This window comes from Anabrus simplex, chromosome 3 (genome assembly GCF_040414725.1).
Source record: "Anabrus simplex isolate iqAnaSimp1 chromosome 3, ASM4041472v1, whole genome shotgun sequence".
In the NCBI taxonomy this organism is placed as follows: Eukaryota; Metazoa; Arthropoda; class Insecta; order Orthoptera; family Tettigoniidae; genus Anabrus; species Anabrus simplex.
Window position 1 is genome coordinate 132,765,332 of NC_090267.1, and position 18,360 is coordinate 132,783,691.

General features: G+C 42.5%; 1 protein-coding gene across 3 annotated transcripts in view; it reads right to left on the reverse strand.

Annotated features, from left to right (window-relative positions):
* The window catches only part of insc (inscuteable), a 296,952-nt gene that overhangs the window by 96,048 nt on the left and 182,544 nt on the right, over nt 1–18,360 (reverse strand). Inside the window, exon 1 of one of the 3 annotated variants that reach the window (XM_067144207.2) lies at nt 41–138. The exons of the other annotated variants lie outside the window; for them this stretch is intronic. The gene's annotated coding sequence lies outside the window, so the exon portion shown is untranslated. Of the gene's footprint in view, nt 1–40; nt 139–18,360 lie in introns of those variants that run through there. 3 annotated transcript variants of the gene reach the window in all.

Genomic DNA, 18,360 nt, shown 5'->3' on the forward strand with positions numbered 1-18,360 from the left:
CAAAACATGCAGAAAAAAACATTATTATAACTATCGGTACCTTATTTTTTCCATCCATACTTCACAATTGACTTAGCTGACTTTAAACCAGCAGTGTCTAACTCTATCATGCCATGGAACTCTCTACGTGACATGTTCAGCATGAACAATCACGCCGGAAATTGGAATGGAAGACCTACGGAAGTACATGGAGGAAGACGTGGCAAATAACCCAGCATGTTCAGCTTTATCAGCGAATGGCGAGACATCACGGGATTTCCTTCGTCTGAGGCTCCAAAGAGAAGATAATAATGGAGCTACTTTGAACTTCAATGAAGCTCAAATAAAATATGACCGAGCTCGATAGCTGCAGTCGCTTAAGTGCGGCCAGTATCCAGTAATCGGAAGATAGTGGGCTCGAGCCCCACTGTCGGCAGCCCTGAATATGGTTTTACGTGGTTTCCCATTTTCACACTAGGCAAATGCCGAGGCTGTACCTTAATTAAGGCCAAGGCCGCTTCCTTTCACTTCCTAGGCCTTTCCTCTCCCATCGTCGCCATAAGACTTATCTGTGTAGGTGCGACGTAAAAAAAAAAAGATGAAGAAAAGATTTTAAAATATTTAGAGACAAAAAGACAAACGCTCATTTTTGAGGGACAACAGTTCATAATAGGGATGCAAAATTTTCACCTCAAATACGGGATGTTCCGTACAATACGGGACAGGTGGCAACCCTAATCGTGAACACCATTTTGTGTTTGCATTCGACTGGTCACTAAGCATGTCTGCTGTCCGGCTCCGCGGTGTAGAGGGCAACGTGTCCGCCTGTCACCCGGCGGCCCCGGCTTCGATTCCCGGCCAGGTCAGGGGTTTCTAATTGTGGATGATTAATATCCCTGACCTGGGGACTGGGTGTTTGTGTCGACCTTAACGTTCCTTTCCACACATCCAACACACTACACTTCCCCAATTCCAATTACACGCAGGTTCATATCATATGGTGCAAGTAGGGGGAAAAGACCAGGTCGACACCCCGAACAAATAGCATTAAAAAGAACATGTCTGCACCTCTCACTCACTCACTCACTGTACTCGGGAGATGCGGACGCGCAGACATGTGACAGCAACCGATTGATGCATCGAAATAATGGTTTCCAGAATTTCCTGTGATGGGTAGTTCTCTTGTTCATTAACAAGAGTCAACTCCGCGTTAGTCTTATAAATATTTTCCGGGCGAGTTTTATTTTGCCCTCCCGGTATAAGGAAAGCTGCAGAGTTTATCTAGAGAGAATCTGGTGCTCGAGTTGCATTTATTTTAATTAGCTAGTGAATAACTTGGGCCACAGTCTCGCAATATGTCGGCTGCCGGCTTCATCAGAGTAACACAGTTACGTCCTGTTGATTGTGCAGTTTATGGTCAAATGTATTGTTAACATGTTTCAGTGCGCTTTTCTGACGAATTTATATAAATAAATAAGTGCATGTAGCCTACTATACGCGAACTTTTTCTTGAGCCCGATTTTTACGGGGTGAGGAGTAAGGAGGGAGCGCTGCCGGATCCAGTTATACTGCCAACTGGATGGAAATGAAATCTGAATTGAATCGATAATATGATCGATCGATATGAATTTTTTAAACATTTATCTTACGTCAACAACTGTGTCACACATACATTATTTAACATTATATAACATTTCTCAATGCGAATCTTGTTACTAGCATGAATTATATAGTTTGGCTTTGCTGTGTAAACAACAACCACGGCCAACTGGATACCTCGCTGCGTAAGGAGCTATAGAGCGACGCATCAAGACGGCCGTGACAACAACAGTACTAGTTCGTAAAGTGTACGCCAGATGTCGCACAGCGATGAATAAGCGATTCATAGTTTGTGTTTCAAAGGTTGCCGATATGGATGTCGAAGATGACAGAGGTCTACCGATTCAGCACTAGGGATCTCAGGCCTCAAGAGTGGTGGTGGTGGTGATTATTGTTTTAAGAGGAAGTACAACTAGGCAACCATCCTCTATATAACACTAATCAGAGAGAAAAAATGGAAGGGGTCCGAAACTTCGAAAAATGAAGGTATCGGCCAAAGGGAGACAAGGGCCACGAAGGGCGGGAAAATGAAAGACTCCCTAGCCCTCGCAAACCTAATAGCGTCGGGGTCAGAAAAGAACACGCATTGACCAAGGGAGGTCGGATAGGATAGATGAAAGTGAGGAGCCTGACACAAGTAAGTGGAAGCAATGTCAGGACTCAGCTGAGAGCCCCGTGGTCGCCAATCCACGCTACAAAGTTCAGAGCCCCTGAGGCCCCTTTTAGTCGCCTCTTACGACAGGCAGGGGATACCGTGGGTGTTATTCTACCGCCCCCACCCACAGGGGGGTCAGGGCTCAAGAAAAGGTTTGCGTATAGCAGGTACGATAAAATAAAAGCGATATCACGAAAACGACGTAGAATTAGGCAGCTGTTGATTGGTTAAAGTTCCTGATATTCTTATACCGGATTGGTCATCAGAATCAACATCATTTGAGAAAATAATACCAACAAGATGGCATAAATAGGACAGGATCGACGATGGGATAGAAAAGGGCTTGGCGTGGGAAGAAAGCAGCCGTGGCATTTATTAAGGTACAGCCGCAACATTTTCCTCGTGTGAAAGTGGGAAACCACGGAAAACCATCTTCAGGACTGCCGAAAATGGGGTTCGAACCCACTAAATCAACTAAATAGTCAAAGAGATTGGTCGAAGAGCTGATACACGGAGATTTATTTACTTTTTGTCAATGAAAGACTGCACGTCAGTCCGTAACAAAAGTTTAATATCATGTTGTAGTTTGTCACAACAGGTGTATATTATTACCGGTATTTAGTCTCGGTAATTCGAGGCCGGCGGGACGGAGACTACTTTGAACTACAGAAAAACTCGGACTTACGAAATAACACGAAAACGCCTGTGTACGTGAAAAACTTTAGTTATGTTGAACATTACAAAACACAGTAGTTAGAAAACAGAACAGATTGCCTTACACTAAAATTAATTGTCAAGTGTCTTTTGAAAATTAAAAAAAACTTACTCACGTTAAACATTGTAGAGCCTACTTCAGTAGTGATGAAAACAAAAACACACATTGCACTACATTTTAAAACATTGTCAAATGTCTTCTGTTTTAATGAACTGCACCGCTTCCGAGCAGTAACGTCAGGCCACTATACAACAGCAAGTAGCTTTGGGCTGCTGTTCGACATAACGCATAGCTGTCTCAGTCTCTAGGGCAGCGTGCCCCTCGCTATGGCTCATAAGTGGTACAATATCTGCCCACCTTCGTCGTTTTCACACTGTGTTGGTGCACCCATAATGTGTACGATAGAGGCATCTGTAATTTCCAGCTGGTCATCACCTTTTAATCATTTCACGATGTCTGTCTCGCCGGTGCTTTCACAACCTGGAAGTCTTTTTCAACGGCTGGTCGTCTTCCACATTTTCTCCTCCGCATTTTCTGTACTCTATTTTTTAAAATGTTGTTCCATGACTTAACACTCGTGTGTTAGGGTCAGCTTTCGGCTTCGGATATGGCACTCGCGCACTGAAAACTGACGATTTATTACTTTTGTTTAGTTCAAATTTTCAGCTCGGATTTATAGAACATCGACCTATCGAGACTTGAAATACCGAGACTCTACTATACTGATGCAACTGTAGGGCTGCTGTAAGACAGGAGTACGTATTTTCTTCACTCGAGTCAACAAAATAGCTCTTATACACACATATAAAATCAAATCATCTGATCACTGAGAGAGTTGGCCGTGCGGTTAGGGACGTGCAGCTGTGAGCTTTCATTCGGGAGACAGTGGCTTCGAACCCCATTTTCGGCAACCCTGAAGTTGGTTTTCCGTGGTTTCTCACTTTCACACCAGGCAAATACTGAGGCTGTGCCTTAATTAAGGCCACGGCCGCTTACTTCCCACTCCTAGCCCTTTTCTATCACATCGTCGCCGTAAGACCTACCTGTACCGAGCTCGATAGCTGCAGTCGCTTAAGTGCGGCCAGTATCCAGAATTCGGGAGGCAGTGGGTTCGAACCCCACTGTCGGCAGCCCTGAAGATGGTTTTTCCGTGGTTTCCCATTTTCACACCAGGCAAACGCCGGGGCTGTACATTAATTAAGGCCACGGCTGCTTCTTTCGCACTCCTAACCCTTTCCTTTCTCATCGTCGCCGTAAGACTTATCTGTGTCGGAGCGACGTAAAGCAACTTGTATAATAATAATAATAATAATAATAATAATAATAATAATAATAGATCTACCTGTGTCGGTGCGAAGTAAAGCAAATCTATATATTTAAAAAATTACGAAAACTTCAGTCAGTTCGGCCGTTCTATCAGGTCGATTTCCTTCATTCTTTTTTTAACTGAAAGGTATTCATGCACAGATTTGTCACCAGGTACTATAAAACACTTAACTTCCGCCTTCCTCAAATTATTTGATTTTTCAATTTTTTGTATCTTTGAAACAATCATATCTTTGGTTCGAATTGAGATACGGAGTTCGTTTTAGCCTAAGAACGCTCAGTGGATCAATCTCTTTCATTTTAGCTCTTAACTATTTAAATTGGTTGATTCTGAGGAAAGTTATGAGTGCACATTCAATTTTACGTCTCATTTCTTCAATATTTTTTCTCATTGAAGCAATCATATATTTCGTTCTAATTCAGGTACACAGTTTGTTTTGATATAAAAACACTCAGTGGATCAAGCTCTTTCCTTTGAGGCACTAACTACTTAAACTGGTAGATTCTGAGAAAAGTTATGAGTATATTTGTCTCCATGACGAAGATCTTTGAAGGACTTTTTAACAGTTTAGCGTGTAATGTTGTTCCAAGGACCGTTTAATTCAATTTCTTTTTGTGATGTATTTTGAAGTGTTTTGTTGACATAATATTACATTCTATTACCACAGCAGATCATGTGCTTTATTTCATTAACTCGAAACATCGGAAATACATCCTTGAGGATAGTAACGAACACCATACTTTGTACATTGCGGGCGGAGCCAGCGGGAAATTGCTAGTTGTAAAAAAAAAAAAATAATAGCTGACCACACTTCTTGGCGTCTAAAATTTTTAGTAATCGTACCATAAAATTTATAAGGTACAAAGGCTTTCCTTTCTTGCTACACGATGTTACACTATGAGTTCTTCGTCGGGCATTACGTTACCGGTGAATGAAATGAGACAGGAGATACGAGCACCTTCCTTCATAAGAACAAGTCAGAATCAAAATCATTTGAGAAAATAATACTAACATGATGGCATAAATTATATTATATTATATTATATTATATTATATTATATTATATTATATTATATTATATTATATTATATTATATTATATTATATTATATTATATTATATTATATTATATTATATTATATTATATTATATTATATTATATAATTCGCTGGGGCCATCAAGGACCACGTTAAGTCTTGTTGCATTTGACACTGAACTTGGCCTTCTTTAGAGCCCAAATTTCCCTCATTCTTTGTGAGTGGGCCTGCTTACGCTCCTCTGTCCAAGGGGCACCGTGTCTTCTCCTCGGTTGCTCGTCTCGGTTTAGCCCGTTCGTCAATATTTTCTTGCGGAAGAGATCTCTATTGAGGGCGTCTTCAGCTGAGATATGTAGCATTTGCAGGTCTTCTTTGGTATTTCTAAACCAGGGAATTGTGGTTTTGGGGTTTGAATCAAAAAAGTGAAAGATTTCTTCAGTTAACTTTCTTCCGTCCATTCTTTTCAGATGACCATAAAATCGTGCCCGTCTTTTTCTGATTGTGTCGGTAATTTTCTCTATTTTGCTGTAGACTTCCTTGTTGGATCTCTTTTGATGGATTCCATTTCTGTACTTTGATCCCAAGATTCCTCTCACAATTTTGCGTTCTCTTTTCTCCAGTTCTTCAAGGAGTCCTTTGTTGGCATTTAGAGACAGGGTTTCGGCTGCATATAGAACTACTGGCTTCAGAACTGTTTCATAGTGACGTATCTTGGTGTTTTGGGAAAGGCATTTTTTGTTGTAGATTGTGCGGGATGTTTGGTAGGCTATTTCCAGTTTGCGTACTCGCTCCTGAAGTGCTTCTTTGTCCAGTCCATTTTTCATGATGATCTCACCCAGGTATTTGAATTTGTCTACTCGGGTGATGTCCCCGTATTTTATATGGAGTTTTGGTGGAGCCTCTTTGATGTTAGTCATTACTTCTGTTTTCTCAAACGATATCTGCAAACCAGTTTGTTCGGCAATTTCCTTTAAAATTTCAACTTGAGCTCTAGCGGTTTCTATGTCATTTGAGAGAACAGCAATATCATCGGCAAATGCTAAGCAGTCTGTTGCGATCCCCTTGGATTTGGTTCCTATTCTCAATGGACTGTAGTTGGTTTCCTGTAATCTCACCCGCCAGGTTCTGATGAACTTTTCAAGAACACAGTTGAAGAGTATCGGGGATAGCCCATCACCTTGTCGGACTCCTGTTTTGATGTCAAAGGAATGCGAGAGACATCCGTGGAACTTCACCTTGGATTTTGTATCGGTCAGGGTGGCTCTAATTAATGCCAGCAGTTTCAAATCAACTCCAAATTCATTTAAGATGTTTAGCAGGACTTCCCGGTCAATGGAATCGTACGCTTTCTTAAAGTCCACAAAGACAGACACATACTGCTTGGACCTTAGTGTACAATATCTGATGATCGTTTTGAGATTTTGAATCTGTTCAGCTGTTGAACGACCTTTTCTGAACTCTCCTTGGTATTCACCTATTTGATGTTCGACTTGTGCTTCCAAACGCTCCAGGATGGCAAGTGATAGAATTTTGTAAGTCACGGGTAGCAAAGATATTCCTCTGTAGTTGTTGATGTTCTTCATGCTGCCTTTTTTGTGTAATGGGTGGATCAAAGCTATTTTCCAATCTTCGGGTAGTGTCTCCTTGTTCCAAATTTCTTCTATTTGCTTTTGCAAGATATCGTGTGATTCCTCTGGGGCATATATCCATAGTTCTGCTACTACTGAGTCTTCCCCCGGCACTTTGTAATTTTTGAGACGGGCAATGTGGCGCTTGATTTCATCTCTGTCGGGTGGTCTGGAATCTGGGTACCTGAGTAAGGGTTCCTTGGTGTCAATGGCGCTTTGAGGTTTAGAGCAATTAAGTAAATTCTTGAAGTAATCTGCCAGAATGCTGCAATTTTCTTCATTTGACGTCGCCAGTGTGCCGTCCTTTCGCTCAAAGCATAGAGATGCTGGTTTATAGCCAGTGAGTTTGCGTTTGAAGGCTCTGTAGTACTCTCTGCTTTCATTCTTTCTAAAGTTTTGTTCTATCTTTTCAATGAGAGATTTTTCGTATTTACGTTTCTCAGTTCTGAACACCCTAGCTGCTTGGGCACGTTGGATTTTGTAGATTTCCCAATCATTTTCTGATTTCGTAGAGTAGTACTGTTTCCACGCATTGAGTCTTTCTTGGAGGACTGATTCGCAGGTATTATTCCACCAGGCATGCTTTTTGCTTCTCTTGATTTCTGCAACGTCTTTGGCGGCCCCAACAAGGAGACTTTTGGCGTTGTTAAAGTCACAGTCATTTGGTCTAGCCTTCTCCTGGAACTCCTCGACCCTTTGCCGAAGTTTATCATTGTCGAAGCGTGTGATCTGTTTAGTTGTCTTCCTTGTGTTTGCGGGAATTGGTTTGAATTTGATAAGAGACATATAATGATCTGAGGCCACATTGATGCCTTTCTTTACCTTGACATTCATAATCTCAGGGCTGTTTCTCCTGGAGATTGCAACATGACCAATTTGGAACTCTCCGAGAGCTTGGACGGGAGAACGCCAAGTCATTTGCTTTCTGGGTAGATGGCGAAAGTGGGTCGACATGACCTGCTGGTTGTGATTTTCGCAAATGGACACCAGTCTTTTGCCGTTGGGATTGGTTCTTTTGTGAGCAGGGTAATTTCCTATAACTTTCTTGTACTTCTGTTCACGACCTACTTGGGCATTGAAGTCACCCAAAAGTAGCTTGACATGGTGTTTGGGAATTTTGTTTAATTTTTCATCCAGTGGTCCCAGAAATTATCAACTTCGTCTGGATCAGACTTGTTCTTATCGTTTGTAGGAGCATGTGCGTTAACTAGGGCGTAGGTTTTGTTCGCGCACTTAATTGTGAGTATAGACAATCTGTCATTCACAGGTTCGAAATTTGCAACCGATTTAAGGATCTTGGTTCTAACAGCAAACGCGGTTCCAAGCATCACAGCTCCATTGAGGATTCCTCTTTGCGCTTTGCTCTTGAAAAATCGGTAGCCTTCGGATTCAAAAATCTCTTCATCTGGGTACCTTGTTTCCTATAGGGCCATTATATTATATTATACACTGACTGACAGAGCAAATGCAACACCAAGAAGGAGTGGTCAGAACTTTATGCCAATTGCAGGGTAGACTGACGTCACTGAGGTATGCTCATGATGTGAAATGCGCCGCTGTGCTGCGCACGTAGCGAACGGTAAATGGGACACGGCGTTGGCGAATGGCCCACTTCGTACCGTGATTTCTCAGCCGACAGTCATTGTAGAACGTGTTGTCGTGTGCCACAGGACACGTGTATAGCTAAGAATGCCAGGCCGCCGTCAACGGAGGCATTTCCAGCAGACAGACGACTTTACGAGGGGTATGGTGATCGGGCTGAGAAGGGCAGGTTGGTCGCTTCGTCAAATCGCAGCCGATACCCATAGGGATGTGTCCACGGTGCAGCGCCTGTGGCGCAGATGGTTGGCGCAGGGACATGTGGCACGTGCGAGGGGTCCAGGCGCAGCCCGAGTGACGTCAGCACGCGAGGATCGGCGCATCCGCCGCCAAGCGGTGGCAGCCCCGCACGCCACGTCAACCGCCATTCTTCAGCATGTGCAAGACACCCTGGCTGTTCCAATATCGACCAGAACAATTTCCCGTCGATTGGTTGAAGGAGGCCTGCACTCCCGGCGTCCGCTCAGAAGACTACCATTGACTCCACAGCATAGACGTGCACGCCTGGCATGGTGCCGGGCTAGAGCGACTTGGATGAGGGAATGGCGGAACGTCGTGTTCTCCGATGAGTCACGCTTCTGTTCTGTCAGTGATAGTCACCGCAGACGAGTGTGGCGTCGGCGTGGAGAAAGGTCAAATCCGGCAGTAACTGTGGAGCGCCCTACCGCTAGACAACGCGGCATCATGGTTTGGGGCGCTATTGCGTATGATTCCACGTCACCTCTAGTGCGTATTCAAGGCACGTTAAATGCCCACTGCTACGTGCAGCATGTGCTGCGGCCGGTGGCACTCCCGTACCTTCAGGGGCTGCCCAATGCTCTGTTTCAGCAGGATAATGCCCGCCCACACACTGCTCGCATCTCCCAACAGGCTCTACGAGGTGTACAGATGCTTCCGTGGCCAGCGTACTCTCCGGATCTCTCACCAATCGAACACGTGTGGGATCTCATTGGACGCTGTTTGCAAACTCTGCCCCAGCCTCGTACGGACGACCAACTGTGGCAAATGGTTGACAGAGAATGGAGAACCATCCCTCAGGACACCATCCGCACTCTTATTGACTCTGTACCTCGACGTGTTTCTGCGTGCATCGCCGCTCGCGGTGGTCCTACATCCTACTGAGTCGATGCCGTGCGCATTGTGTAACCTGCATATCGGTTTGAAATAAACAGCAATTATTCGTCCGTGCCGACTCTGTTTTTTCCCCAACTTTCATCCCTTTCGAACCACTCCTCCTTGGTGTTGCATTGTCACTGTCAGTCAGTATATTATATTATATTATATTATATTATATTATATTATATTATATTATATTATATTATATTATATTATATTATATTATATTATATTATATTATATTATATTATATTATATTATACCAACAAGTTGGCAGGGATAGGACAGAATCAATACTAGAGTATAGTAAAGATAGGAAAGAAACGATATTAGAGGAGATATTAGCAACATGACGGCACTGATAACAAATAATTTTACTATATTAGGTGGTGTAGTGGTTAGTGTGATTGGCTGCCACCCCCGGAGGCCAGAGTTCGATTCCGGGCTCTGCCACGAAATTTGAAAAGTGGTACGAGGGCTGGATGGGGTCCACTCAGCCTCGGGAGGTCGACTAAGTAGAGGTGGGTTCGATTCCCACCTCAGCCATCGTGGAAATGGTTTTACGTGGTTTTCCACTTCTCCTCCAGGCAAATGCTGGGATGGTACCTAACTTAAGGCCACGGCCACTTCCCTCCTTGTGTATCCCTTTCAATCTTCCCAACCTCCCGCAAGGTCCCTGTTCAGCATAGCAGGTGAGACCGCCCGGGCGAGTTACTGGCCATTCTCCCCAGTTGTATCCCCGACCCAGAGTCTGAAACTTCAGGACACTGCCCTTGAGGCGGTAGAGGTGCAATCCCTCGCTGAGTCCGAGGGAATAACCGACCGTGGAGGGTAAACAGATGATGATGAAGAAGAAGAAGAATAACACTCATTTTTGGTGTAGACTGCGTGAACTTCTGGGACATGGAAATGGAAATCTCGTACATACGGTCTTTTACATGGTCAAATAAACAAATCAGTCCTTGGAAGCTAGTACGTATGCAACCTTACCACATCCGAAGCATCTGGCTGTTAAAAAAAGTCGTATGTGTGATTCGAATCTCCTACCTCAAGCACTGTCTACTATCACATATCTCCCCGCCCGCTTGCCATGTGAGCTACGGCGACACTTGACCTAGAGCGCCCACTTCCCACCCTATACAATACCATGCTCCCGGTCTGTGCGTCCACCTCCTGTTTTAAAGTATGTGTTCTGCGTATCTGTACTCGTTTTACGGGTACCCTTAATGAATTAATAGTGACGCTCACGGTTCCTACTGTCTTCTAGCCCGTAAACACACATCTCGTTATATTACCCCGGTTTAGGGAGAGGAACCGATGCTTTTCAGAATTGTAGTAAATGTGAAGGGATGCATACAAGTGAATCGCACGGTGCTGGTGGAGCACCCGGTATACTGTGGGTATACAATGACGTAACGCGGGTAGTACCGAACTGGTCTGACAGTCAAAACATTCCAAAGATATCTGTCTTCCATAACGAAAGATTGCGATTGAACTGGTCAGACGGATACGTAGTTGGCAGTAAGAGGTAGACATTACCGGATGGGTTACTAAACTAAAACCTAACCCCTCAACAACTACCTCATTTCACTATACTCACTGTCAGTTCTCACACAGTCTCAGAGCACTAGCAGAAGTGTCCAATGTTTTACATGTTAAGTAAGAGGGGCTTTAAGTTAGTCGTTTTTGAGGGATTTAAATATTCAAAAGGTGACAAGACGCATTCAGGTCAAAAGTGGCAAACCTAACCTACGGGCACTACATATAGCCTATACGTTATTTGACAAGGCTAAAAGACGCTACATATATTTACTATATTGTACTGTGTCATTTTATTAGGACAGTTGATAGGCCGGGTGATAAGGCTTCTTCGATCCTTAGTTTTGATATATTACGTCGGACCGTTCGACCCCACTAATTGGTCGATCTTCAAATTCCTATAACCATCGGACCAATTCGATAACACACATGTAACCCAACTATTGTACTATACACCCATTTAAACCGCAGGGCTTTGTGGGTGTAAATAATGAGTCATTCTAAGCAGTTTCATTCCCCTCGGCCACTGGAGGTAGAAACAGCTTCTTGCTACAGAATCTCTCCTCACAAGTCAGGGCCGCTGAACTTCGTTTGGAAACCTGTTTGAATATAAACAATCACCCTATTGTGCTAACCTAGAATACATTCGGAAAACGATCTCCCCAATGTTGAACCAGAACCGGAACTTGGCTTGTTCGTACCTCACTCCCTCTGAATGGGCTTCCTGGGGAGGAGACTGGATTTACAAGGCTTCTCAGCTGCGGTTTAACGATATACAAATTCCAAGTTAACTGCCAGTAACGAAGGCTGTTGCCATGTCACTGAGGTTACAGGGTGTCTGTAACACTCCAAATGGCATCCTATTAAAACAAGTCTGGGAGACATTCCTCTGGTCATCGTAGACCAGTGGTGCGCGAACTTTTTATACCGCGCCCCCTTCTTGCACCCACTTTATTCTTCACTCCTTCCCCTCTTCGAACTACTCACACTATGTATACCACAAATAAAAAATAATAATGTTATTATCTACTACCAACACGAGGCTGACGTATTTGTATTTCACACATCGCTTCCTTCATTTACTCCGGGCTTTCATTGACAGATGATAATGGAACTCTGAGGATCCATATAATCTTCCAAGCAAGCAAGCAAGCAAGCAAGCTTGTGATTTTTGATGCCATAATCATTGCCACAGGGCCTCCAGTTTTACTGGAATACGAACCAAGCGACATGAATTTTCATTTCAAAATCTCACTTGCCTTGGCCGGAATTGGAAATGCAGCCACACTGTATCTAAAGAACGTGTCATCCGAGCAAGTGGCCGTGCGGTTAGGGACGCACAGCTATCAGCTTGTATTCGGAGATAGTGGGTTCGAACCCCACTGTCGGCAGACCTGAAGATGGTTTTCCGCGATTTCCCATTTTCACACAAGGCAAATGCTGGGCCTGTACCTTAATTAAGGCCACGGCTGCATTGTGTCGATGCGACGTAAAGCAAAAATGCAAAGAACGTGTATGGTGAAAATAAAAGGGGGAAGGTATAAAAGAAGAACAAGGAAAATACAAGGAACGATGATGAACGTAAGAAGGGAGGATGACGAGGAAAGCGCTATGAGGAGAGAAAGGGACAAAAAGAAGAGAGCACAAGTAAATGAGGGCAGGAGGGTTATAGTAGGTGAAAAAAAGAAGGAACCCGGAGTAAATTAAAGGGTGAGAAGAAAAAAGCATAAAAGTATCAAAATGATTGTGGAGGGGTAGTAGAATACTATAAGAATATGAAAGAAAATGGGAAAAGAGGCAGAAAAGTGAGTAAAGGGAAGAAGAAAAAGAGAAGAAGACGACAAAAGGAAGGGTAATAATAATAATAATAATAATTTTTGCAAAACTATCCTGAGATCGGCTACGTAATGTGGTTAATTAGACGCACGTCTCCTACGTTCAATGTTATTTTAAAATCCCGGGGTACCAAGTTAGTAGATTTATTGTCACGTAAGAGAACCTCTTTAGATGGTAATTTTCCGGCACTACTTTCATCGTCCTACGCGAGAAGCGCGCCTAGTAATTAAGTAATGGGCCCATCTCACGCGAGTGTACTACAGTAACGTGGGTTGCACCAGGGCATTCTATAATATCTACTAATTGCCCATCTTAGTTACTCCAGCGGTTGGCAATTTCCCCATTCTAAAATACACGTTGCACATAGATTTGACAGTAACATTATCCTTACAATATATTTACATTATAATATCTGGGGAATTTTATTTTACAGTTTGCTTTACGCGGTACCGACACAGATAGGTCTTATGGCGACGATGGGATAGGAAAGGGCTAGGAGTGGGAAGGACGCGACCGTGGCCTTAGTTAAGCTACAGCCCCGGCATTTGCTTGGTGTGAACATGGGAAACCACGGAAAATCATCTTGAGGGCTGCCGACAGTGGGGTTGGAACCCACTATTTCCCGAATGCAAGCTGATATCTGTCCTATTCTAGCTATTATTATCAAGGGACTGCCTGGCCATGGGGGTAAAGACGTGCTCGGTTCACCCGGAAGGACATGGGGTTTGATTCCCCGTCAGTAAGTCGACAAATTTAAGAAACGAGATTTCGATTCCGGACGTGCATATGACCCTGAGCTGAGATTCACTTAGCCTACACCAAAAGTGAATACCAGGTTAATTCATGGAGGCAAAGGTGGCCGGGTGTAGAGCTAACCACTCTACTCCATCAAGTGCCGAGTTTACGGATAGTGGAAGCCTTTACCTTACAAACCTCCACGGGCCTTCATGGCCTATACAGAGATAAATTTTCTTTTCTTTTGTGTACATACATATCATTATATTTAATTCATTGAACATAATAAACAATTCGCCACTTTACAGTAATATATGAATGAAAAAACCTACAACCTGTTTTCCAGTCATTGACCGGGTCAGGGATGTAATGAATGAATCATATATAGGCTATTATTACGATGGGGTCGCCACTCTCAAAGTGATATATTAATGAATGATAGATGCTACGAAATGAGAATGGAGAGTGTTGCTGGAATGAAAGATGACAGGGAAAACCGGAGTACCCGTAGAAAAACCTGTCCCGCCTCCGCTTTGTCCAGCACAAATCTCACATGGAATGACCGGGATTTGAACCACGGTATCCAGCGGTGAGGGGCCGACGCGCTGCCGTCTGAGCCACGGAGGCTTTTTTACAGTAATATATATATATAAACTCTAATTCATTGTGACTAGTGTTACCATTTCAAGGTACACCATATATGAAAGGATGTATGCAGTGTGCACTATTTGGTGCTTGTGTGGTAGTGCAAACTAATGTGTCGTGAATGAACAAGTGTGTATTCAGACTACTGGTAACATAAACACCCAGTCCCTGAGCTACAGTACTTAGTCTAGCCCACTACTCTGGCCATTCAGACAAGGAGCAGGATGATGATTATTATTATTTGTTATTATGTTAATGTTTTAGGATGAACACTTCCAACCAAGTATGAGAATATTCTTCATAACTCTATTCGCGCGTGACCTCATTAATCATATAGTACGAGTTACAACTAACAAGATGGAACACCTGAGTGAGACGACGTCTATTCATACGCAAAGAAAGAAGGGTTTGCCAATATCCTCAGTAACCGCCATGCCTTTGTTTGCGGCTACTTCCCCTTGGGAATACGGGGCAGAGAGCAGCTGTTCTAGAAATGTATGCCCGAGAGTTCTGGAGCTACTTCTCACCGTAAATGACACACGTTTAAGAAGTGGTGCGAAACACTAGGCTGTGCTGGCAGCGACTCCCTCCTCTGGGAGCTACTTGAAAAACACAGCTATTGTAGCTAAAAAACGCAGAAATAGAAAGAGATAATAGTCTATCGTATTTTTTATTTGGCCGCCAGCAAAACAAAATATATAAATACATAAAATAGCACTAGACTATACGTAAAGTACATAAAATACATGAAATATCACAATAAAGAAGGAAAGAAAATTATTTTTAGTCAGTTCGCAACACATGCTAAAGAGCATTCTTATTTAAATCAAATTGGTCATCCGTAAAACCTCAGCAAGTGCGAGGTAAATGTTATTGTCAGATTTTTTTAAATACAAAGGGTAAATACGAGTATATAATACTTGTAGGATAACTGACGTGAATAAGGGCCAGTTTTTCATATAACACTTTGCGTACGTCGATATTTACTGCAACCGAGAATGATGTAGTTAATATCGGTAATTTCCTCTTGGCCCTTGTCGTACATCAGAGAATCTACTACTTTAATTGGATGAAGACGAGTTAAGAAGTAGCAATGTCCGAGACGGATGCATATGGTGGACGTAAGATGTCTCCTAAAGACAAAATTTGTCAAACCAGCGTCGTGTTGGTGTGTGAGGTAGTGACGTCCTTTAATCTCCTGCGTTATGTTTCAGTTAATCGACCAATCACTGTGAGGTTTGTGATGTAGGAATGGTATAAAGTCCGCTCATGGAACAGGAAGGAAGGTTTCATCTGAGATGTTCTGCTTTGCGGTTGATCTGGTATTTTGTTCCGTTCTATGCCAGCGTGTCCTTTTAGCAATAGGAAATGTGCTTGGTATATCTATGCCAATGGTTCTTGCACTGTTTGCAATTTGCAAAATATCAAAAAGAGTATTGCTTGCTTACTACGTTCCACTGAGGATGTTGTAATCGCTGTAGAACACTTCGGCATCTGTAAGGTTTAATGTTCTGTGTGTATGCTGTGAAAGTCGAAATATGATTGTAGTACAAACAACGAGCATTTCTGCGGTAAACGTGAACATTCAGACTAGTTAGTAACTGCCCCTGTTTAACGTGTGAAACAAACAAAATCAAAAACAAAACCCATACAGATTACGAGGTGATGCATGGTCAGTGCAAAGAATCCTCTCAACCGTTATTCTTGGCTTTCTAGACCGGGGCCGCCATCTCACCGTAACTGTAATCATGTGGGCTGAATGGATTCGAACCAGCCCTCAGATTCAGGTAAAAATCCCTGACCTGACCGGGAATCGAACCCGAGTCCTCCCGATAAGAGGTAGGTGTGCTACCGTTAGACCGTGGGGCCGGCAATAATAATAATAATAATAATAATAATAATAATAATAATAATAATAATAATAATAATAATAAAATGAAATGAAATTAAGTGGCGTATGGCTTTTAGTGCCGGGAGTGTCCGAGGACAAGTTCGGCTCGCCAGATGCAGGTCTTTTGATTTGACACCTGTAGGCGACCTGCGCATCGTGATGAGGATGAAATTACGATGAAGACCACACATATACCCAGCCCCCGTGTCAGCGAAATTAACCGATTATGGTCAAAACTCTCGACTCTATCGGGAATCGAACCCGGGACCCCTGTGACAAAAGGCCAGCACGCTAACCATTTAGCCATGGAGCCGGACATAATAATAATAATAATAATAATAATAATAATAATAATAATAATAATAATGCCTGTCCAACCCTTGTCTCGTTTCTCTACGGAATCGGGTAAAGAGGTAAGATGAATCAGTCGTGGCGGATTTTTATGACCGGATGCCCTTCCTGACGTCAACCTCATCAGAGGAGTTAATGAGTTAATAAGTAATTGGCGTTATATATGATAGTAGGAAGGAAGAGGGTGAAACTCGGTGCCGGCACATAGCCTACGCCTGTCGAAAGCACCAAGGGGTCTGCTCAAGGCTTCACGTCTCCATCCGACGAACGAAGCACCATCAACAGCGTCATATGCCCTCACTCCATATGAGCACTACGGAGAGGTTTGGAATTTAATCCATGCTTTTGGCAGGCAATCTAGTGGTTAGAAATTGTATACCACCACCTGCCCTACGCTGCCGGCTTACATTTTGATGGTGAAAATTTCGACCATCGGGACTCGAACCAGCTAACAACGAAGTCAGACCGTTTAGACTTCAACGCCTTAATGATAACGGCCACCAGACGGGCCCACAATAATAATACTAATACTAATACTAATAATAATAATAACAACAACAACAACAATAATAATAATAATAATAATAATAATAATAATAATAATAATAATAATAATAATAATAATAATAATAATAAATGTATGGTCTCTACTACAATGTGCAAGCATTTAATTTGATGCTATTTAGACTGCATGTATGTAAATTTGGACGTTCTGTTTTACTCTACCAGATGGCAAAGGAACCAGACCGACCTCTCTTGGGCTCTGAACAAGTTCAAAAATAATGATGAAGACGACACATACACCCAGCCGCCGTGTCAGCGAAATTAACCAATTATGGTTAAAACTCCCGACTCTATCGGGAATCGAACCCGGGACCCCTGTGACCAAAGGCCAGCACGCTAACCATTTAGCCATGGAGCCGGACATAATAATAATAATAATAATAATAATAATAATAATAATAATAATAATAATAATAATAATAATAATAATAATAATAATAATAATAATAAACACATAAATGTGACAATAGACGTCTTTTATATGCCGATATCGTGCAATATGGAGTCTCCAATAGACTTTTATAATAATAATAATAATAATAATAATAATAATAATAATAAGAATAATAAGAATAAGCAGAAGAAGGGAGTGTGATAGCCAAATGGCAGAGTTTTTGGCTTTTTATCGAGGTGGTCACGATTCGAATCCCGATCAATGTAGGTGGATTTAAAAAATGAAATATCACGTCCTTGTAGTTCGTATTCCACGTAAAACCGGATGTCTCGTGACTATTTTCACGATGTTAAGAGAGTCGCGTGAACCTACAAGCTTCAATAATAATAATAATAATAATAATAATAATAATAATAATAATAATAATAATAATAATAATAATAATAATCATCATCATCATCATTGACTATCCGCTGCCATCTAGTGTCCTTGCCACAAGTGATCATAGCAAGCCCTGGCGCATGTACTGTATTCGATTGAATACTCCTGATATAACAGTACAGTGCGTTCTTTTGAAAGGATCAAACGTCCAGTTACAAAAGGATGGAAACATATGCCACTACTATTACCTGTACAGATACACATTAACATCACAACTGTAAACCAAAAGAGATCTGTGGGGGGCACTGAATTATGGGCAATAAGGTAATGACATGGCTGGAGCAGAGATACCATCATAATGAGTGACCGC